This window comes from Elgaria multicarinata, chromosome 5 (assembly GCF_023053635.1).
Source record: "Elgaria multicarinata webbii isolate HBS135686 ecotype San Diego chromosome 5, rElgMul1.1.pri, whole genome shotgun sequence".
Classification (NCBI taxonomy): domain Eukaryota; kingdom Metazoa; phylum Chordata; class Lepidosauria; order Squamata; family Anguidae; genus Elgaria; species Elgaria multicarinata.
The window spans coordinates 52572957-52596660 of NC_086175.1; positions in this window are offsets into that span (position 1 = coordinate 52572957).

The following is a 23704-nucleotide window of genomic DNA, read 5'->3' on the forward strand; positions in this document are numbered from 1 at the left end:
TTCCCCCCCATCTGTGTAATTGTGCTGCTAAAGTTGCAGAGATCAGCTGCAGTATTACAAGAACATAACTCCTCAGCCAAATTGATCTGAGGTAGAAAGAGCTTCCATTCAGTGTAGTATTTGTTTTTTGTTTTTTTTTAAATGTCATTCTCTTGTCTTGACAAAGAGATGGTCCCAGCAACCAAGTCTGACAGAGTGGTTGGATGAGACCTAACAGGTACTCTGCTACTGTGGATGAAGAAAGCCTATAGAAAGCAACAGACTGATGTGTGACAGATTTCCAACACACACACAAAAGCTTGGTAAACTGGAATAGACTCAAGATTCTGAAATGTGTCAGCTGCAAACTTTGTAAGCCATGATTTCATGTCTCCTACCAAATAATTGATAAAAAAAACACCAGACACACATCACACTCTCTTCATGTCAGCTCTGTCAAACAGCCACATACTGTGTGTGAATTCTTCCAAACATGTTTGAAAGGCTACTCTAGGAATCCATTTTCTTGTCTTTTGTGGGTGGGTTTAAATAAGCACGGCATCTTTATTGACAATAACATGCCATAATAATATACCAAAAATAATTTTGATAAGCTAGACCTGAGGCAATTATGAAGATGCCCCCATTAAACAAGTATAAATACACAAATACGTGGTTTGAGGACTCACTTCAGAATACTTTGATACAACTCCATATTGTTTGCATTACGGTATTTTCCCAGCATTTTTGTTTCTCCCCTCATATATTTTTCTGTCAACCAAATATAGTAGTGGCTCCAGTCCCTTTGATGTGTTTCCAGCGCCATTTTTTTTTTTCATTAGCTACTTCCTGCAAATTCCTATCTTCTCTGACCTTATTCTACTCTGGCCACTAGGCCTTCATCTACTGCCACAATGCTCCATCTCCCTTGGTTTTCTAACCTCTTGGAACAATCAAGATGGGAGCCATAATCCCTAGCTTCCCTTGGCCTAGGCCTTTGTGGGGGATTTCCTCAGCCAATATATGGATGGCTAACACACATCTTGTCTTGGATTCCAAAAGATATCATGAGGCATGATGAAAGTGTACCAACTTAGATCCACTGCATGTCTTAAAGGAACCATTTAATGTTTGAATGGAAGGATGTGGTCTAGTAGACTGATACACCTGCCTAAAAATATTGTCCTATATTGTCACTTCCAATCTATTACCAAAATATTGACATATAATTTTCAGTAAAGTTATTTAATACTACTTAGTAAAGATCTGTGTTATGGTTTGGATCCAGACTGTGTTAGTTGAACCTCAGTACAATTGAAATCAATGAGACAAGTTAGTCACAGCTGAACTTAAATTCCATTGATTTCAATAGGAACTAAGGAAAATTAACTTAGCTGGATCCAACCATATGTCTTTATGTCTTGCATTATCTATATACAGTTCACACATGTGTTTCATCTTCTCAGATATTAAGAATATGAGAAAAGCAAACCTGGTACAGCCCAAAAACCTATCTTGCCCAGCATTCTCAGTGTAGCCATTCAAATATCTATGGGAAGCCCACAAGCAGGACATGATCCTCTCCTACTACTGTTCCTTAGTAACTGGTATTCAGAGACATGATGCCTCTGATCCTGGAGGTAGTATCTAATCATCATAACTAGTCTAGTAGCCATTGCTAGTTTTACTCTCCATGAATTTGTCTAATCGTCTTTTTTATATATACCCATGCAAGTTGGATAGGTATACTAGATTTGGTGGATGTTACCAAATCTAGCAGGAAAGGAAGCCCCTGGGCACATCTACACCAGACCTATATCCCGGGGTAGTCTGTGGATCATCCCTGTACATCCACATGATGCACAGGGGATCCTGGGGGCAACCCAAGACTAGCGAGGACTTACCCCGGGATATCAGGAACTGCAGAAAAGCTGACTTTTCCACAGTTCCAGGACCATCCTGCAGAGCCTGGCTGTGTGGCTGCTGCTCCTGGGTTGTTCTGTCCTTCCGAGTAGTGGGGACCATAAAATGGTCATGGAGCTGAATGGCAGTAGTCCATGCCCATTGGGGGTATTTTCCCCCTTACCTTTAGTGTTGGAGCATGAGTGCGCTCCTCTTGTTGTTTTTTAAACAACGGTAGCCGCAACATCCTTCTGGGATGTTGCACAGCCGTCTAGACACACAGGGAGGATCACGGAAGCTGGTAAGTATGTGATCCTCTCCCTAGACCCTTGTGGTGTAGATATTCCCCCTGTATTGCTGCAACTTACTGCTGATCAGTTTAACACGCTGACCTACAAGCAGACATGTAGCAGATTCTAGGGCCTTATGGAAATTCTTGAAAGCTGAGGGGAAGGAAAGCTAAGGGGCACTGAGCCCCTTAATTCGATTTAAAAAATATATTTAAAGAAACAACTGGAGGCACCCAGATTGGGGAAGGCTGTTTTAGTGTTTATGTTTTGATGAAAAACCCACCATAAAGAACCAACGTGTACGAATTATAGAAGTGTGCAATCAGAATGTTTATGATCTATGTTAGAGGCAACATGTCATAAGAAGTTAAAGCTTGATGACAATGACTAGTAGATTTGATATCAAGAACCAACATTCAGCAAAATGGAAAAGCCAATTCTATAAATTTATCTTGGTGAGAATAAATTATGTCGGTTACATATAGCTGATAGTAAGGTGGTAGAAAGGTGGTGCAGGCAGAAGAGAAAGGGCCCATGTGTGGCATGCTACGTTACACTAAATAGGTGAGGGGACTTAGTGGCACCCTCTCACTCTAGGATTCAATGCAGCAGAGCAAGTGTGTGTGTATTTTCATATTTTGTCTTTGGGACACATGCCTAAGGCCGGCTGCAGGCTTCATGACTAACCACAGCAAAATCACACTCTAAATAAGAAGTGATAAACAGACGTAGACTGATTAAGCAAGGCATTTTAATCATGACAGTCCCTGGGATTTATTTATAACTCAAGCACAATGAGCTTTAATGAAGACTTGAAAGGATTTTAGGATGCTATAGTGATATTGAATGTCATCAGCCATCTATTAAGAGACTCTATAAAGCAGGCTTTTAAGTAAAAGCAACCACCCTGTGTAGTCCAAATGTGATGCACTTCAAGTGTTGACTCCCTCTGTAGAAAGGCTATTTAAAAAAAATGTTTGATTTGTGTAAATATTAATTAAAGGGGTTTCTTGCTGAGTGAAACTCAGGCAGAGCAATCTTATACTCACATTAGGGTAGGACTCCACTGCTACGCCATTATGGGATCAGCCACTACATGCTCAGCTGGGGAGAGAAATAACACAGAACCTAAAAATACCAAAACAGTGTGAAAATCATTCACACACACATGCCCAGCTTCCTGGAAACATTCCCATAGCTCATCAAGCAGGGATGCCTACATGGAGGAAGTCAATGAACTCATAATGATAGGGACACTCCAGCATCAACAACACATGTAGCATGCATGATGACGCTTAACATCGCCCCAACCCCATCAAACCCAATGACACAGCCAGCAATGACCCTACTACTGCATGTCGTCAGGCATTCTCACAGGTAGGGCTTTCACTCCCCCACCTAACCACTCTTCTGGAGCCCAACACCCAAATGGGAGGAAGGAGAGCCCATCCAAGACAGCACCCATATAGATCCCTGGGCAGGAGCCCTGCATAGAACACTCACAGTCTTCCCACGATGAGGGTTTAAGACCCACTCAGGGAAATAAACATTCTTTGGCTAAAGGAGACCCAACAAGGGTAGCTATAGACACATTGACAGCAGCAAGTTCTGGTGGCTCACTGTATATGGCACAGGGTTGGGAGGCAGGAAATGGGAGTTTGAGCCCCACAAGAAGGAAGAGAAAATCTCCACATTCTATTTCGCAAGCTTGGTCCAAAAATAAGAGTCATGGCAGGGGCAAAAGCGAGGAAGCTCCCAGGACTTGAACCCACGCTGCAACCAACACAGCCATTCCCTAACCATTGTCCCATCAGCTAGCCTATTTTCTTGATCCAGATTTTTGAGTGACATAAGGATATGAGGAAATATGTTCCAATGTATTTCAAACTATTAAATTGTCTACTCAGAAGTAAATACCACTGTGTTCAATGAGGCTGACTCCCAGGAAGTGTGTATAGGGCCAGTTCTACACCGAGCAGAATATAACACCATGAAAACGTTTTAAAATGGTATATGGAGTGTGTCCTGTACTCCAACAGTTGTCAATACCACTATAAACCATGATAAAACAGTAGTGTAGGGCCAGATCTACATCATGCAGGATATAACACTTTGAAAATGGTTTAAAAGCTGTATATGTAATGTGTCCTGGGCCTGAATAGTTGTCAAAACCATTATAAACTGTTATAAAGCAGTAGTGTAGATCCTGCCTAGGATTGCAGCCTGAAGATCAGATTTCTACATCGTGGTTTCCTAAGGACAGTGTCCCTATGAGTACTTGGGAGATTGCACATCATCTTTGATATTTACATGTCAAAGGTTAGTCAGCTGAAACACATCCCACCATTATAACCAGAAATTGGGACAGGTGGAAAATTCTATAGCTTATGCTGAGAAAATAGCTCATCTGAAATTTGGCAGTGTAGGAAGAGAGGGATTGAGGGTGCTCCATGCCAGTCTTGAACAGAAAGGGCAAGAAATGGTTTATATATCAGAGTTTAAAGTTTTATGAGTGCCCGCCAGCAGGCTGACAGAATTGTCTGGGATCCACATCCCACCCCATTGACTTAGGCCACAGCTAGACCTAAGGTTTATCCCTGGATCGTCCAGGGGTCAAACCTGTTCATCTAGGTGACACACAGGGGATCCAGTGCTCAGGCAGGGGTGAACCCTGGATGATCCCAGGATAAACCTTAGGTCTAGCTGTGGCCTGTCATGGGATTCACTGTGTAGCAACATTTCTCCATTTGTACAGCATTTCTCCAGAAACTGTTTGTCATCTTAGGTAATGAAGAAGGTATAGCATGTGCTGTGCCCCAGAAGAGGTATGTGTAGGTTTTTTAGGGGAAAGTCCTCTGTTTCCCCCTTCCCTGTTAAATCATTCCTATTTCTTGTTTTATAAGATGCTCACAGTTTTCCCCCATCTGCTTTCAGGGTCCTGGTGAGCTGGAGGCTTTGCATGCTAGGTTAGGGTCAGCATCTTTCTGTACCAAATGTAACCCCACTTTCCCCACTAGCAATCCTATGAAATGATGGAAACCATAGGACCTGGGTTCATACATTCAGTAGTGGATGTGGGAGAAAGATACTGACCCGCAACTAGCATGCAGTGGAAGATCCAAGATGGGGGCCAGGTTGCCAACACAGTTGTTCTAAAAGCCCTGTATCCAGCATCATCTTGGAGTTCTATCAATCTATCCTCCCATCTTACCTGGATTTTCATCCTCCAGCTCAGGTGGCTGGAGAAGTCCAGCAATCTTCACAAGATTCCAAATTGTGAAAGAAAGGGCAAGGCTCCCTGGGTGCTTTTCCTGATGGGTACATCCTATCTTTGAAATGGACTGGCCAATATCCACTAAGATAAATCTTAGAGCTGTGTTATTTATTTATTGCATGAACCATGTTCATTCAACTTGTTAATTCACCCAAAGCAGGGACCTTAAGCCATTAATCTTTTTCTTGTTCCTGCCACAAAGGTTTACAATTATTGATCCTTTTTCCAATTAGATATTTTCAGTTTTTCTTTTTCCCTTCCCCCATAAATCGCCATGCAAAGTGCAGAGCTACTAAGCAAATGCTATAACAAAAGCTTTGCCCCGAAGTTGTGTGGGAAAACAGCTCTTTCCTTTGTGTGTGTGTGTGTGTGTGGGTGGGTGGGTGGGTGGGTGGTGGTGGTGTGGAAGTGGGGAAGCAGGATAAATACTGAAGGTGGCACACAGTGCACAACAATCAAATCAGGATATTTGGTTCATGGGAGCTGTTGATTTGACAATTTGATCTGAATCCTAGAATGCTGTGCCAGGGACTGACAAGCACCCCTTGGAGAAAAAGGTGGACTTCTTAAATCAAAAGCATCTCTGTAAAGGATTTGTTGGAGCTGCCAGGGTATCTGGTCTGTCTTCCTCTTATGAATGGCTTCTAGGCGTACCAAATAAATGGGAAATGACCAGACAATCACAGACTGTACTGTGACTTTGCCAAAATCACCTTCATCTTTCATGTTCAATCTTTCAAGCTAGATAGAAATGAGGTTCTGCCCATCTCTAATGATTGAAGTTTATATGCCAGTGTTTGCAACAGCAGGGATGACAACCTTTGCATCTTTTCCCTATTTCAGTGAGGCATTTCCAGCTGTACCTGCAATTTCTATTCAGTTTGGCATTTTTTAAAAAAAAAAAATCATTGCAAGGGGTTACTTTCTCTATTTAGTTTTAAGCAGCTGCTTTTTGCCCAAACTGTGATAGATAGATAGATAGATAGATAGATAGATAGATAGATAGATAGATATATGAGAGAGAGAGAGAGAGAGAGAGAGAGAGAGAGAGAGTGAGAGAGAGAGAGAGAGAGAGAGAGAGAGAGAGAGAGAGAGAGAGAGAGAGAGAGAGAGAGAGAGAGAGAGCGCAATGTGTGAAGTCAAGGGTTGTAATGCAGAATTTACCCAATGCTTTCTAAACCCTGGACATACTGGGAAGAGGGAGATACAGAGGGAGTGGGGGGCAGAGACAGCTACACTTTAATAAAAGTGGGTGCAACAGCAGGGTGCTGGTTGTACCCAAACTATCCCCCAACTCAGATAACCTGGATAGTCTTGGCAATAGACCCCCTGGGTTGAAATTGCTGCTGGTGAATGCCAGGTCGGTGAATGGGAAAACAACTGCTATCCAGGACTTGATCCTGAATGAGCATGCTGACCTGGCCTGTATCACAACAGAGACCTGGTTGGATGAAGCTGGGGGTGTTAATCTCTCTCAGCTTTGCCCACCAGGGTTCTCTGTCCAGCAGCAGGCAAGGCCTGGGAGGCAGGGAGGTGGAGTGGTAGTAGTCTATCGGGATTCTATCCCCCTGACCAGGTGCCTTGTCCCACAGTCTACAGGGTTCCAGTGTGTGTATCTGAAGGTGGGAGACCAGAAAAGAATAGGGATTCTGTTGGTGTACTGTCCGTCCCGCTGTTCAACAGTATCTCTTCCTGAGCTAGCCGGGGTAGTCTTGGGGTTGGTGGTGGAGTTCCCTCGGCTTGTCGTGACAGGGGATTTCAACAGCTATGCTGAGGCTGCCCTGTCGGGAGTAGCTCAGGACTTGATGTCTGCCATGACAACCATGGGTCTGTCCCAAATAGTATCTGGCCCCACTGATGCTGCCGGGCACACTTTGGACTTTGTTTTCTGTGCTGGATGGGGTGACAGGGATCTGAGAGTGGAGGAACTCTCTATAGTTCCACTCAGAGCCTCTGCAGGGGTGGAGGACCAATTAAGATGGCCCACCCCAGGAGGCTGATGGGTCTGAATGGTTTCCTGACAGCCCTTGGGGATTTTCCTGTTGCCTCGGCAGGCGATCCTTTCAAAGCCCTGGTTGATCACTGGGATGGAGAAATGACCAGGATGGTGGACCAATTGCTACTGAGCATTCGTCTCTCACTAAGTGAAGCCACACCAGCCCCCTGGTTTTACAAGGAGCTAGCGGTGATGAAACAGTCAAAGGTTAGAATAACGTTTGTGGAAAACTCAGAGTGAATCTGATCAAACACGGGGCAGAGCTTATTTGAAGCCCTACTACATGGCAATACGGGCAGCAAAACCCCGTTTTTCTCTCTGTCACTATTGCAGCTGCAAAGAGCTGTCTGGCGGAGCTGCTTTGGGTGGTATGGGGCGTTTTACACACTGGCCCCCCAAGAGGATAATTCAGACCTTTCGACAGCCCTCTGTGACCAATTTGCCCAGCACTTTGAAGACAAAATCGCTCAGATCTGCTTTGACTTGGATGCTTTAGTTGATACCGACCCAGTGGATGTAACTCTGGCACCTGCTTGTCCAGTATTATTGGATACCATTCAATTTGTACAGCCTGATGGTGTGGACAAAACACAGGATAATCATCGTCATCATCATTAAACAAAATATTCTGAGGACAGATACGCAACAGCAGAAGATCTCATGGGCACTGACTCCCAATAGCTTCAAAGGAAAATAAAAGCAAAGACATAAAAACACAGACTCATACTTTCTATTGAACCTCTTTCTGAACATACTTCCCATTACATTGCTTGGGAGCCAGTGATAGGTTGCCAGGAGGCCTGGATTACTAACCAGCTTAGAGAAACTTCTATGAGGAGCTCCCAATCGTCTCTTATCAAGGCAACATCTGCTTTGCTTCTACAATTCTACATCAGCAGATGCTCTTAAAATATTCACTGTTTCCAGCTTCTGGATTTTATTTTATCACTTGGTGAATATGTGTGTGTTTGTATGTTTGTGCATTATACGCACACCTTTGGGACAACCCACATCACAAATAAGTAGATAAATAATGATAAATAATTCTAGTGACATTGCAAGTGCTCGAACATATTCAGTGCCTCGTTCGCAGACTGGAAGAACTTCCCATCTCCATTTAGTTATAAGTGTAGCTGAAATGAAATTTCACATATATGTAAAATTTGGTAGTAGTAGAAGGAAGAAGAAGAAGAAGAAGAAGAAGAAGAAGAAGAAGAAGAAGAAACAGCAGCAGCAGCAGCAGAGTTGCTGCATGTCAAACATTTTCCAAATATTCAGTTTTGAAATGTGATTTTGAGGAAGGCTTCTTAAAAACAAAAAACCAATCTGAATGACAACATAAAATGTGATGGAGAGAAGGTTATTCATACAGTACAAGCCTATACACGTCTACTTAGAAGTTAAGTCCCATTGTGTTAACTGGAATATATTCACAGGAAAGTGTGCATAAGATTGTAGACTTAGGTTGTGTGTTTATATTTAATTTTTATAATAAATATTTTAATTGATCTTTCTCTAGTACCACAAAGTTATTTCTGACCTTCTCCTGTCCTATCTTCATCTTCTTTGACACTGTCCTTTCTTTCCCCTTAGAATGTCCCCCCCCCTCTTTAAGCCTCTGTGCTTCCTCTGAGGTACTTAGCCTTATCCTCTCAGTACTCACTGGGCTGATTTGCATGATCACTGCCACCCACCAGGGGGTCCAGCACTTGCTGGCTGCCACTGTGAATATTCATGCCAAAGTGGATGGTTGTTGCAGCTTATTGTGACATGTGAACACAGGCAGGGTGACTTGTTGCTGTGTAAAAATGAGCCACTCAGAATCCTCCTGCAGCCCATGGGTTCTGGGTTACCCATGGCAACAAGCCATCCTACCTGGGTTCACACATCACAGTAAGCTATGGTGCCCACACATCATGGCTTGAATACTCACAATAGTAGACAGCATGTGCTGAAGCCCATTGTAATCTTTAGCGGATGGAATGTACCTCACACTCATGAGAGTATTTGTGAGGAGCATGCACCATTTCAGTAGGAGTGCTAATGGAACTACTGGCTTCTATAGCAGAGCCTTTAATAACAATTAATCATCATTTGCTGATGGATATGTTTATTTTCACACTGTGAAAAAGTTTCATTTACATATTTCTGCCCATCAACCTGCTCTTAGAGATATAAGAGCAGGCTAGGCTGTTTATACTGGTCAGTTGGCAACAATAACATCTGGCCAACTCATTCATTCTACACACTGAGTGACTATTTATATAAATGACTAAAGGCACAATCCTATGCCTGCTGAACAGAAAAAAAGTCCTACAAATCCCAGCATTCCATTCCCCAAACCCCTTTTCACAGCAAAACCTTTTCATTCTTCCAACATTTTCTGCTGTAGGCTAAACTCTTTTCCCAGGCCTTATAACTCCTTTATGAGACCTTTCAAATGACCAACAAATAGTCCTCACTGGAATATCTCATGCAGAGTATCTCATGCAGAACTGACAGTTGGGTAGATGGGGCTCTCCCTGTTCCAGTGGATCCAACATTGATAGGTTTCAGAAAACATGATTTGCTTGCTTGGCAATTAAGGGCAGCACTCTAATTTGCTCTCATTATCGATCACCCTGAATTTCCTTCTTGCAACATCTGCAAGGCAAGCTATTCCTTCCAGAGATGGGAGGAAGAGCAATGATTTAAACCTCACTGTGGGCGATTAAGAGCTTCCAATAAATTAACTCTTCATCTAGATCAGCTTCCTGTTTGTCAGTGCAGTCCATGGCCAGATCTACACCAAGCAGGATATGACACTTTGAAAATGGTTTGAAAACTGAATATGGAGTGTGTCCTGGGCCTCAACAGTTGTCACTACTGTTATAAACTGTTTTAAAGCAGTAGTGTAGATCCTGCCCATGTCTTTGGGAAATGCCAGGGCATGTTCAATGGCCGCCTGAAAACGTATTTCCGATGGTTGGTAGGAGATGCTTTGAAGCTGAAAGTCAGGAATAGCATTCAGGATATTCAGGATAATTGATGTGATATGCATGATAAAGGTCAGCTTCTAAGATTTTCTTAAGAAAATTCCATAACTGAGGAGGAGGGGAAGTCATTGGCTACCTTTTCTCTTCATTAAGCACTAAAGCAAGGTATCATTATGAATCTTACTCTTGATTGCAGTCCATTTTTTCCAACTATTGTGAGAGTGGCAATAGATATTCAGTGTGATACAGAAACTCACATACACAGAAGGGATTCCTTCAGGGGTGGGGTGGAGATGGCCACACACCCCTGTCCCCTGACCCCACCCCATTTCTCCTGACCACCGGTCATTTGATGGCTTCCGAGCTTTTGTGAAACTTTCCTCCCATTCTGAAAGTTTGAAATGCCTCTCCTAAAGCTTAGTTGCTGGCCATCTTAAGACCTTTAAGCTACAATATACTAGAATTTTTCTGTATTCTTTGACCCTTCGCCTTTGGCCCCACCCACCATTGGAAGATGCCCCCTGAAAGCTTCGCCAAAAATGAATTTGACCTGCGGGCTGAAAGCAGTCGAAAGCTCCTGCACTAAAGTAAGATATTGTTAGGAATCTTAATCTTTGTTGCAGTGCAGTTTCCCCAACTATTGTTAAGAGTAGCAGTAGCTATTCTGGGCAACACAAACATCCACATACACTGGAGGGACCCTTTAACTTTAGCATTTGATTTGAACCAAAATTCAGCAGGCCTAAGCATGAGCTGTTGCTAGGCTTTCATGATGGAGCTTGGAGTTATTTATAGTTTCTACCAGAAAGAGACAGCAAAGTGTAAAATTTTATGAGATGTATTTCCAGAGTGATTTATTATCCATTTTGCTTCTCGACCTCTGCTTTTCTCTGGGCCTGACCTTGTAACACAGATAAGAGAGGTGTCTTTAGAGGTAAAAGCAGACAGTCTGAAAGCTCTTCTCTTTATAGACCTTGGCCCTGGAGTATAATCATGGACAAGAATGACTTCGAGCATGTGCAGAGAGTCTTTCTTTCCATTTTAGGCATCATAAGCCAGTTATTACCCTTTATACCTTTCCATTTTATCAAATTGTTATGGCAGTGACTATGGCCTTAGCTAGACCTAAGGTTTACCCCGGGGTCGTCCCTACCTGCTCCCAGGATCCCCTGTGTGTCATTTACATGAACAGGGATGACTCCGGGACGATCCTGGGATAAACCTTAGGTCTAGCTAAGGCCTAAGTTGCATCAGGTGATGTGGCCAGGGCTGAATTAAGACATGCTGAATTAAGACATGCTAAGCCATATCAAGATTCAGAGGCCTCATACCATAGAAATGAAGAGGGAAAAGTGTATTACATTATAATGAAAGGATATCACACAGGCCACAGCTAGACCTAAGGTTTATCCAGGGATCATCCAGGGATCGCTCCTGCCTGAGCACTGGTTTCCCTGTGTGTCACCTAGATGAACAGGTTTGATCCCTGGACAATCCAGGGATAAACCTTAGGTCTAGCTATGGCCACAGTGTTACGAGGGCTTGTAGTCAAACAGTGTTAAACAGCTTTCTCTGAAGAGGTGTATAAAAGTACTAATAAAGTAAGTTGATTTGAACTTCTTTGAAATTGGCTCTAGTTTGCGTTTAGTCTTGGAAGCATCCAATACTAAAAGCTGCATTGCTGCACTTTCTCTAAATAAGGCAACTCTGTTGTAATTCACACCAGACCTTCAAACACATTTAAGCCAAAGCAATTTCATCGTAATTATCTTACATGTTAGTTGTCTCCAACATATTTAGAGCCCCCCCTTCATAATATGAGTTCCTAAGTCATGGTTTACTTGGCTTGTTCCTAAATATGGCACTGGGTGTGACACTGAAGTGGTCTTTATCTACAGCACTCCCCATTTTAGAAATTAAGCAGGAGATCTCATTGAGGTCAATGGAGCTCCAGCTGCACAAGAGCATTTTGTACTCCTTCCCAACTTACTTCTGCATAGGGTAAAATTCCAGGGAATCCATTTGGTCCAAAAACATCATCAGGGATGTCATGGTCCATGACCAGAAGCCCTTGGAGACTAATGCCTCCAGTCCCCAGTCTTTCTGAATTGGGGCCCACTTAGGATATTTTGGGACACAGTCTCCAATCGGTTTCAGTCTCCCGCGGCATCCACTTTCCAGGAGAAGCACCACTTTCCAGGTGGGGCTTCCAGAAAGACTCTCCTGACCTGACTATAAATCCTGAAGCAATCCTTATGAAGTATGATGTTTTCATACCCTCCATTGTCTTCAATCAGTTTCTTTGTGGGAAATGTAATATTTAGAGACACAAACATTACAGTGAGAGGATTGCATTGCAGCAAGTACTTGCAATGAAAGACTTGTAGGAATGCACTTGCGTCAGAAGTCATAAAACTAACAAATGGGGTGATAACACAAAGCTGCAGGGGTGGGGGAACCTAAAATTTGCTCAGGCGGTTTTTTAGTGTGATCACAGTTGCGTGATAAACTGTTCTATGGCAAGATTTACCTGTAGCAGACAAGAGTGATGGCTTACATTGCCTTATGGTAACACAGTAGCATTATCCTCTGATAATATGGAGTGAAGGATAACCTGTCATTGCTGTAACTCCATGTTTGATTTATTTGATTGTCTGCAATTGTGAAGAGGCAAAACAGAATCAAGATGTAGCAATTTGCGCAATCGGCTTATCTCTCTGAAATGAACCAGTGACATTTATGCCAGCTGTAAGCTTCTGTAGATTTTCTGCTATCTGAGTACATTCTTGAATAATTCTTTTGCTCTGAACATAAGGAAACCCATAGAAATGCCTCACTTTCCAGAGCATCCTGTCTTTCCATCAAAGCTGACATTACAAATGGCTGAACATAAAAAGCAATTGTGTGATACATCTAATGCTTTTCTTAGCCCACCGAGCTCTAGTAATTCATAGTTATAAATCAAGCAATGTAAAACTAGTTTAAATGACTGAAGATGTAAACCTTCGTTAAAAAAAATAAAAAAGATATCACATTCTTACCCAGCAGGATATTTCAATGTAAATTTTATATAACATATGGGTGCTCAATTTCAGTGCTTTCATGTGATTTAGCTGGAAAATAAGGCTGCTTGGAAAAGTACCCAAATGCTCAGCTGTTCACATTGATGATATATTTTCACATTTTATGCATTTATAACAGGAGTGTCAAACCTCTTTCAACCCGAGGGCTGGATACCATTTTGGAGAAGCTCTCAGGAGTCAGATTCCAGGGGTGGGCAGAGCTAAAGGCAAAGAGGGTGTGGCTAAAATATCAATGTATTTTAGCTATAAGTTCATACTGCCAGTAACTAAGCCTTAAAGGGGGCGTTTCAGTCTTTTAGAATGGCAGGGTGGGGACTGCACCAAAGCTGGAAAACCACCAAATGATGAGTGGTTGAGGAAAGGGGGTGGAGAGAGTTGGATCGAGCCCCTGGGAGAAAGGTGGGGAAATGGAATGAAGTGGCTGGAAATCTAAACACGAGCCCTCAACACTGCAACATCTTGTTGCAGGTTCCACTCGTCCTCCTTAAGCCATATAATAAGGAGTTGAATACTCATACTTAATTCTTTCCTTCTCCCTGTTGCCTACTGAAACTGAGCACCAAGAGCCTATAGGACTGGGATGAATGAATCTGTCAATTTTGATTTCTCTGTTTCTTATATTTTCCAGTCCTAAATTCAGTTCATCACAAATTTTAGAGGATTTCTCCAGTCTGAAGTTCTCTTAATTCCAAACATTGAGATTTTGTTTTAAATTGCTTGAACATTCAGAAGCATTTTGATGAACATTTTTTGTAATGGCCAAATGTACAGGGCTTTTTGCAAGACATTTTCCTAATATAATGGATTTTTGATTGGAGAACTCAACTGCGAAATTCGTATGTATGGATTTTGAAGGATAACCAAGTTGGGGTTCTCATAATGGTTCAAAAGTTTGCATTACAATGAGAACTGAAGGAATATCTCTCCCCCCCCCCCCCCCCGGCTTCCTTCTCCATCTCTTCATGCTTCATCTTTTTCTTCCAAGTGGTGCAGCTAGGTAATTCTGCACATTTAGACAGAAAAAGCTCTATAACTCCCACCATGCCCCGCCAGCAATGCATGTTTAGACAAAAAGTCCTACACCCATAGCTGGCTGGGGCATGCTGGGAGTTATAGGGCTTTCCCCTCTCAAAACATGAATAAGATTGTGTCCAGAATAGCTTTACTGTCCTCCTGACTTTACATGGCCATGTGCATGACTTAAGTTGTGAAGCACACAACATTTCTGGTCTCCCTTGCCACAATGAACCCATTCCAACTGGTTCTAAATTCCTTATATCATAGTGGAGGAAATAAACCTATTTTTCAACCCTAATACTAATAATTAAAGATGTCAGAGGAATCTGTTTTGGAGTTCAGCAAGGTTTTAGCAGCTCAGTCCCCCAGACACTCGCTCATGGATCCCTGCTCTGGGTCAAATTGGTGTGCACAAGCTTGCAATTTCCTGCTAGTTTGTGGGCGGATCCTGATTTACACAAATTCAAAGCTGGGAACATTTACAGGCATCATGATTAGCACAAATTCAGGGCTGGGAACATCTATGGAAACTGCAGTGTCCACAAATTTGCATCTGGGAACATTTACACCTGCATTTTTATGCAAATTGTCTTATTTATGGCCATGATTTTGTGCAAATCACAATTTCCATAAATATTCCCAACTGTGGATTTGTGCAAATTGCAGCTTGTGAACATCAACAAAAAGACACGAGTCCTCTCTAGGTGCCTGCGGACCATATGGCAGTTCGTCTCACAGGCACGCCGGGATCAGGCACCCAGCGGGAGTCGGGCAAGCAGAGCATAAACAGGACTCTGGGAGTTTGCCCATCTCTGACCATGTGCATTGTCACATTCTGAGCTCTCATAAATCCCAGCACCATCATGGCTATAGGAATCAAATGAAGTTTGCTTCCGATGTCTTGATGCTAAATACATTGACTTGAGAATAAGTTATAGAAAAGGATAACATGTATTTTAAATAGCATGAGTGTGTGTAAACATATACCTAGCTGTGCACACCCTGACTGAAAAAATGTTTTTAAAGGGGAGGAAGGGTTCTGCATCAAGCCGCATCAGCCCATTGGTCATGTGAACATCTTTAAGGTGCCACCAAACTCTTTTTTGTTTCAGAAGCAGCACACTGGTAGGGAGCAATGGTAGTGACTACTCGTCGGCCCATCAAAGCCTGCTCATGTGCCCATAGTAGCATGAATTACCTACTTTATGTGCTGCGTCTATACCAGGGTAGGCAATGTGGTGTCTACAGACAGGCAGTAATGAACCCCTGGTCATTTTCTTGGTACCCAACCAAGGCGCCCTACCCATATTTTTATTAGATTAACAAATTCCCATATTTTTATTAGATTAACAAATTCTAGTACTGGCAGCTGGGATTGTTGTGAGATAGGTTTCTGTTGGTGCTGAAAAGCGTGGGTTCAAAGGATCTGTTTAGTGTGTTGAGGCTGAGACCCCACCTTTGCCTTTTAGGCAGTGTTTGGGCAGGTGACTTGTCCTTTGCCACACTTCCGGTGGCAGCCATTCTGTGGAGGTGCCTGGACAGTTATGCAAAATGCCAAGCATGCCCATGGCCCCAAAAGATTGCCTACCCCCAACCTATACATATTAATATACATGTAAACATACTTTCTATTCTGTGCACAGAGCAATCAGATGGCACATGTCAATTTCATTCCAGGTAGGCCTGATTTGTAACCTCCTCACATATAGACACCACACTTCTAACTTCAGAGCAATCACATTTAAATACATTTGCACCTTGTGAGAACTTGGACTTGTTTTAATTTGCTTTGACAGTTTCACTTCATTTAATTTGCTCCGAGAACTTTGAATAAGATCAAAGCAGACATTTAGTTTCCACTAGTGTGGCACTTGATGTGACACACAGTTAATTCACCACAAGCTACATAAACAAGCTTCAATTCATAACTTTGAATTGACGAAATAGCAAATTACAATTCATGAATACAAAGCAGCAAGTTATGAATTCATGAATACAAAAAAGTGAGCTATGAATAATAAACATCGACGTGAAAACGCTAATTGGAAGTTATTTATTATTTATTTATTTGACAGATTTATATACCACTTTCTAACAAAAATTTTGAAGCGGTGAACATGACAACATTAATGCTAAAATATAATAATAAAATGATTGCTGATCAGCAATAAAACTACAACTAAACTTTCTTAGCTCCACCTCAGGTAAAGCTTCATAAAAAGATAGGTCTTAAGCAGACATCAAAAACTCCAAACTGTAGACAACTATCTGATGTCCAAAGGATGGGTGCTGCAACACTAGTGATGCAATGCTATGCATGCCTAGACAGAAAAAAGGCCTACAATTCACAACATTCCCCAGCCAGCCAATGGTGGGAATTGTAGGCCTTTTGTCTGTCTAAACATGCACAGGATTGTGCCCTATATGCAAATATCAGGACTTTGTAATACCACCAAAGTACTCCTCCTGAGGATGACAAAGGTCAGGCAAGGACATAAGGGATGAGGAAAGCCCTAAAGTAAGCTACTGTATATGTTAACAACAAAACCTTAAACTTGGTCTGATAGCTTATTGGCAACCAGTGCAGTTCATTTAGCATAGGTGTAACATTCTGTTGAGAGGAGGCCCCATTTAGTGCCTCTCAGCTCAATTCTGCACCACCTACAGCTTCCAGACAAAGTCTAAAGTCAATATAGTACATATTAAAATAATCCAGTCTTGAGATTACCATTGCCTGAGCCACTGTGGCCAAGCTATCGATGTCCAAGAATGGTAGTAATTGATAAAAGGCATTATTAGCGACTGAGCCAACTTGAGCCTCCAGTGCCAAAGATAGATGTAGAAGCACCCCAAACTATATACTCATTCCTCTAGAGGAAGTGCAACCCCTTCCAGAACAGCCAGACAACCTCTGTCCTAGACTCATTATCCATGTTCCCACAGTGCTTTCAAATGGATAGGATTCAAATTCAGTTTCCTAGCCACCACTTTGTCTAGGCAGGGGTCTCTGGACTGCACAGCCACATCTAATTCAGATGTTATAGAGAACAGAGCCAATTGACCACTTCCAATGGCTTCACAAAGATGTTAAACAGCAATGGGTGACAGAAAAAGTGCCCTGCAGAATCTCATAGCATAGGAGCCAGAAAGTTGAACGCTCAACACCACTCTCTGAGACCAATCCTGTAAGTAGGCATAGGGAGTACAATGCTCCTGATACTTATCCCACAAAGCCAGTCCAGCAGGATACCATGAAAGCCACAGAGAGGTAAAGTAAGAGGAGTAAACTTGCACTCCATCTCTCAATAAAGGTCATCCAAAAGGGTGACCGAGGCCTTTGCTAGACCACGGTTTAGCCCGGGGTGAACCCCAGGCTCGCCCCTGTGTGTCCAGATGATGCACAGGGGATCCCGGGCTCAGGCAGGGGTACCCCTCCCTTGGCCTGGGATAACGGGCAACGCTTTTGGCCCAGTATTTCCTGCGGTCTTGGGCTGAGCCTGAGACCACAAGCACGTAGCCCATTCCGCCGCTTTTCCTGGCTACCGCAATTACTCGCAAGTAGCCGGGAGAAGCCATGGACGGGGCGCAGCACTCCACAGGAGCACTGGGCCCATTGGGGCAGGCAGAGAGATTGGGGGGAAGAGATCGGAGCCGGGGGGGAGAGAGATCGAAGCCGGAGGGGGAGATCGGGGGGGGGGGAAAGATCGGAGCCAGGGGAGGAGATCGGGGGGGGGAGAGATCAGAGATGGGGGGAGAGATTGGGGCCAGGGGGGGATTGGTAAAGGTTTTTTTTTAAAAAAAAAATCTTACTTTTTGTTGCCGCAGCGCTCCTGCACTGCAGCCCCTTGAAACACTAAAACAAAATGGCGGGCACAATGGCTCCCTACTAGAGTTGCCTTGCCTGACGTCAAGACGAGGGCAGGATCTCAAGTTAGTTACAATGCGAGATCACCCCTCTTCCTACACAGATTTACAGGTAGGTCTAGCAAAGGCTCAAGGCTGATTTGGTCCCTAAACCAGGTCAAATTTTAGATAATCTTGCAATATCCCCACCACAATGCTCTTAATCACCTTTCCTCTTAATCACTTCATGGCAAAGTGCTAACTATCATAAAGCCTTTGGTCAAGGGTGGGCTTCTCCTGCTGCTAATATACACGTTTTTGGATGCAACTTTACCTAAAATACTTGTTTTTGCATGTGCTTTTGGGCAAAGAACTGCATTGCGAAATTGGGAGAAGTGGAGAATCCCCATATTAGGGAAATATGAATTTTGTTGGTTTGCTCAGAAATAAAGCTCAAGCTAAATTCTCCAGCACCCCTAATTATGGTTTTGTAATTTCTTAATTGAAACCAAGTCATCAGTCTATTTGCCATGGCACTTTTAAATTGTATAAATCTGGTCCCAAATGAAAGGGTAGAACTTGAAGAAGCCCTAGCATTTCAGGAGGTTAAGAGGCTGCAGATGCATCAAGGCCCAAGTTCACATGCAGACATGTAGATTATGAACTTCTTCACATAGCGCATAGTTAAACTATGGAATTTGCTACCATGAGATGTAGTGATGGCCACCAATTTGAATAGCTTTAAAAGGGGTTGTATGAATTTCTGATGGCTATCAATGGCTAGTAGTCCTGATGGCTATGTGCTACCTCCAGTATCAGAGGCAGTAAGCCTATATACACAAGTTGCTAGGGTACATGAATGGGTGGGTGTTATTGCACCCATATTCTGCTGTGGGTTCCTGGTCAACAGCTAGTTGGCCACTGTGTGAATGGAATGCTGGACTAGATGGACCCTTGTTCTGATCCAGCATGGCTGTTTCTAAGTTCTTATGTTGAGATACACTTGTTTCTGGCAATGCATAAATATACACCATAAAATAGTGAACATAACATTGGCACCAATTATCTCAGATATTAGAATTCTACATTCAATCTATTTCTTCTTTTAGATTTGCTTCCAAGGGAAGCTAAACTCATGTTTCTATAAAGTCAGAGCTATGAATATGATCAAAAAACGCAGCTCAGTTTCAATAAATAACCAAGCCCTCTTGACTGTTTTTATGGTAGTTCACTTTAGTTTTATTTCCATATGATTAATAACAACAAGACCCATATCTTACAGGCGGTTAGAAGGGCAAGAGGAAGGTCAGCCAAAGTTACGTTTGATTACAGCAATCACATCTTTTATGGTGGTATTATGCATATTTGGGTAGTTTAAGTGGCATGACCCCAATGCTTCCTATCTGTAAAGAGGAAATAGCACCGTTAATTCCAGGTTTATCCTTCCAGGAAAATAAGAGGAGATGCCTAAAGTCCTGTGCTTAACACTTGCTAATAAGAAAGTGTTATGATAAAGCCTTAAATTGAGCAAATTAATGCCATCTCTATTGAGAGAATTTGCATTTTTATATCCTACTCTGGGCTTATCATTAGATCTCCAAATAAAAAATTGCCAAAGATAGCATCTATTCTTTCATTTTTTTTCCTGAGTCCCCCCCCCCCCTATGATTGGAACTGGTAGTTGCTTTACAATGTAAATACATCAAGGATCAACACCTATTGCAAATATTTTAACTTTCCTCATAAACTCATTTTTAAAAGATCTCCATCTGCTCAATTCAGCTGAAATATTTTCAAAGTATTAACCTAGATTAAGTCTTACCTCCTCTTTAATGTAGCTAGAAATTAAAAAGCAGCAGGACAATCTTATGACCCAGCCTAAGATGAATGCTGCTACACTGGAATTTGCACTGATGTAAACTAGTCAGTATCCTAGTATTCATACGTTCTTCCAGGAACAATGCTGAGAGTGGAAAAGTAGTAGTCAAAAGAGAGCTAACAGACCAATGAAAATGACCACTCCCACAAAGCTCCTAGCAACATCATCACCACCAACCAATCACACTGTTGCTCTTGATGACACCCTACCTTGCCCACGTACTGAAGGCGTCAAATAGCTAGCAGCAATATTGGGAATGCCTTGATGACATCACTTAATCTTCTGTATACCCTTTGCATACACAATGCACTATACTACCAGCAAAAGTTTCTCCAATAGCACACTAAATGCTAAAGTTCTCAGTCCTGGTTTGCAAGGTAGGCAAAAAAAATAGTTTGCCAATTCAGATGCAACATCATGGTTTGCTTCAAATTAGCCTATCTCAGGGATAGAGAGAATGGGAGAGAGCAAAGCAGAAGGAAGCGGAAGTGTGCAAGCCCATGCCTGCTTTGAGCATGTAACATCTGCTAAACCATTCCTATGTCCTTTCTGCCAGTGATAGTATGTGTACATGTGGAGATGGTGAGGAAGCTGAATGCCCTGCCCACCACTTCTGTGGAATGAAGGTGGATCCCCAGCCCTTATCAGAAGGTTTGTTGCTTCCTGATTGAATCAGGGGGCAGTGCTCTACCAGGCTGCATTTTATTGGCTTCACACCCGGAGGATGGTTACAAACAACACAAGCCAATGACATGGTAATTCTTATGTAAACCACCCAGAGAGCTTTGGCTATGGAGAGGGTATACAAATGCAATAAATAAATATAATATAATATAATATAATATAATATAATATAATATAATATAATATAATATAATATAATATGGTCCTTCACTGGGCACTGCTAGCTTTGGCTCACTTCCTACCTCTGATTCTGCAAAGGAACACTCTCCATTAATACTCCACTTCCTCCATTTTTTGTTTTAACCCCCACACTGGGAAGCGGGGTGGAGTTTCCCCCCAAAATGGGTGGGATAAAAGGTTTAACCTCCGCCCCCACTTCTTGGAGCACTGTGGTCCCAAACTGAATCAGTACCTCACGTGCTTACAGAAGAGTAGCTCCACAATGCATCATAAGGTATGCTTAATAAGGTCTGTAGGTGTGAAGGGGGACAGACTGCCACAATGTATTTTTCTTTAAATGTTTTGTGTGCTCGTCTGTACATCCCTGCATTTATTATGCTGCACACCTTAGAATAAGGCTATTCTGCTAAGAAGTGCTTCCCTGTTGGCCAGCCACGCTTTGGTTATTCCTCATGTCTACTGAGCATTTGCTTCTGGAACGAATCTGAGAAGTTCTGCCTAGGCTTCCTTAGATATATGTTTACACTTCCCTAGGCTTCTGTGTAATAACAATCTGCCACGTTGTAACTGTAGCCTCCAGTATGAATTATGCATCAGTTACTGTCAGCAATAACCAGGCAAAAAACATTTCCTTGATATTTAAAGAGCAACAAAAGGGCTGTAAGGGTGACATTGGGAGGTTATTTAAGACACTTGGGTTCAAGCAGAAATTGTTGAAAGCAGAAACAATGTCATTGTAGTCAATGTATCAGGAAGCAGAAAATTCTAATATTTCTTTTCAAGCCAACGAATAGCTGGCTCATACCATCCTCTCAGCCTTTAGTGGCTGCAGGAAAGAAACATCTCATGTAGACATTCAAGGCTTCATACCACATACCTGTTTCCTTTGAATTAACTCCTGTAGCGTAAAGCTGTTGTCATTGTTGTTGTTGTTAGCTCAATCACACTCCGGGTGGCAGTGCTCCTAAGATCCTTTGCATACCAGGGTTTAAGGGGGGGATGTAAAAAATCATTAAAAAATCAACAAATGACCCCATCTGATTCAAATTTGATTGAACAGTATAACCCTGGTGTGATGAAGCTATCAGCCTATTACTCAGCAGTGGCCTGCCAAAAGCCAGTGTGGGCTGGATTTAGTCCAAGGTGAATGGCATACCCTTGATCAACTTCACACGCATCAATTAGGGTTGGACCAATCTTTTAGTTTTGGTTATTCTCAGTTCTCATTTCTAGTCTACAGCCTTAAATTCAGTATATCTAGTGCTTTGAGAATTTCTTCAATCTTAAGTTGCATCCATCTTGAACTTTTATATATATATATATATATATATATATATATATATATATATAAATTACATGACAATTCATAAGGTTTTTGTGCCCATTTCTCCTAATATATGCATTTTTGTGTGCAATTTGCCTAATATGCACACATTTTTGCAACCAGTTTTCCTAATAACTATACATTTGAATGTAATTTCCTCAAATATAGGCATCTCTGTCTGCATTTTCTGATTGGAGACTACCATTGCAAAATTTGGAGAAGCGCAAATTTAAAAACAAAACAACAACAACAACAGGGTTCCAACCACTCCGTTCACAGAGTGGTTGGAAAGTGTGAAATTAGATAAGTTTGCATTAAAATGTAACTGAACAAATTTCTCCCTCATGTCTAACATCAAAGTGGCTAGAAATCAGCAAGAGCTGGCATTTCTCCTACAACTGCCAGGAGCTAAGATGGTTGTGTGAATCAGCCATAAGAAAAAGTGACACCCCATGGCCACCTCCATATTTTACCCCACTCTCCATATTTTATAAAAGAAGCATGGAGATGTTGCTATTTCTCCTTGACCACAGAGATGGTTTTCCTTTAGGAAACCGGACACTGGCACAGTACTTTGAGAACGGGATTCTATCAATACACTATTGCATAAACAAGAGAGGTTTGTTTTACTCTGCAGTGTCTGGCTTTATTTATTTATTATTTATTTATTACATTTTTATACCGCCCAATAGCTGAAGCTCTCTGGGCGGTTTGTTCTCTTGGCTTGGCTTGTTCATGCTTCATTCATCTGGAGCAATGTGTACATTCTACACTGCACCTGCTTTCTCATTGTGGTTTACTCTGTAGGTTGATTTGTAGAGGGGAATTGTGGATGGTTGGTCTTTCTGCCCATCAGGGAACTGGAGTAATGGCCTTTTTGAACCCTTTAACTCCATTATTCTAATCACACATGTCAATGCTTTCTCAATAGTCTTTGATTTCAATAGAATGTGCCTCCACTTTTGATTACTATCCTATTCTGATGCCTATAAGTCAGCCTTCCTTCCTGAAACTGGATATATAGGAGACGGGTTATTAATAAACACTCAATGAAGAGGCATCATTTGTGTTGTTGTTTCTGCAATGTAGTTGAATATCTTGCTTCACCCTTGTTACAACAGCCAAAGGAAAAATGTTCCACTGCATCGCTGACCACTACAGCTTATGCTGCCATAGAAACTGTCATTTTTGTTGAAAACTAAAAATAACCATTGGTAGCTCATTGAACTCCCAAGCAAAAGATGCAACTGTTTGGATGGGCCTTTAAATGTCAAACAA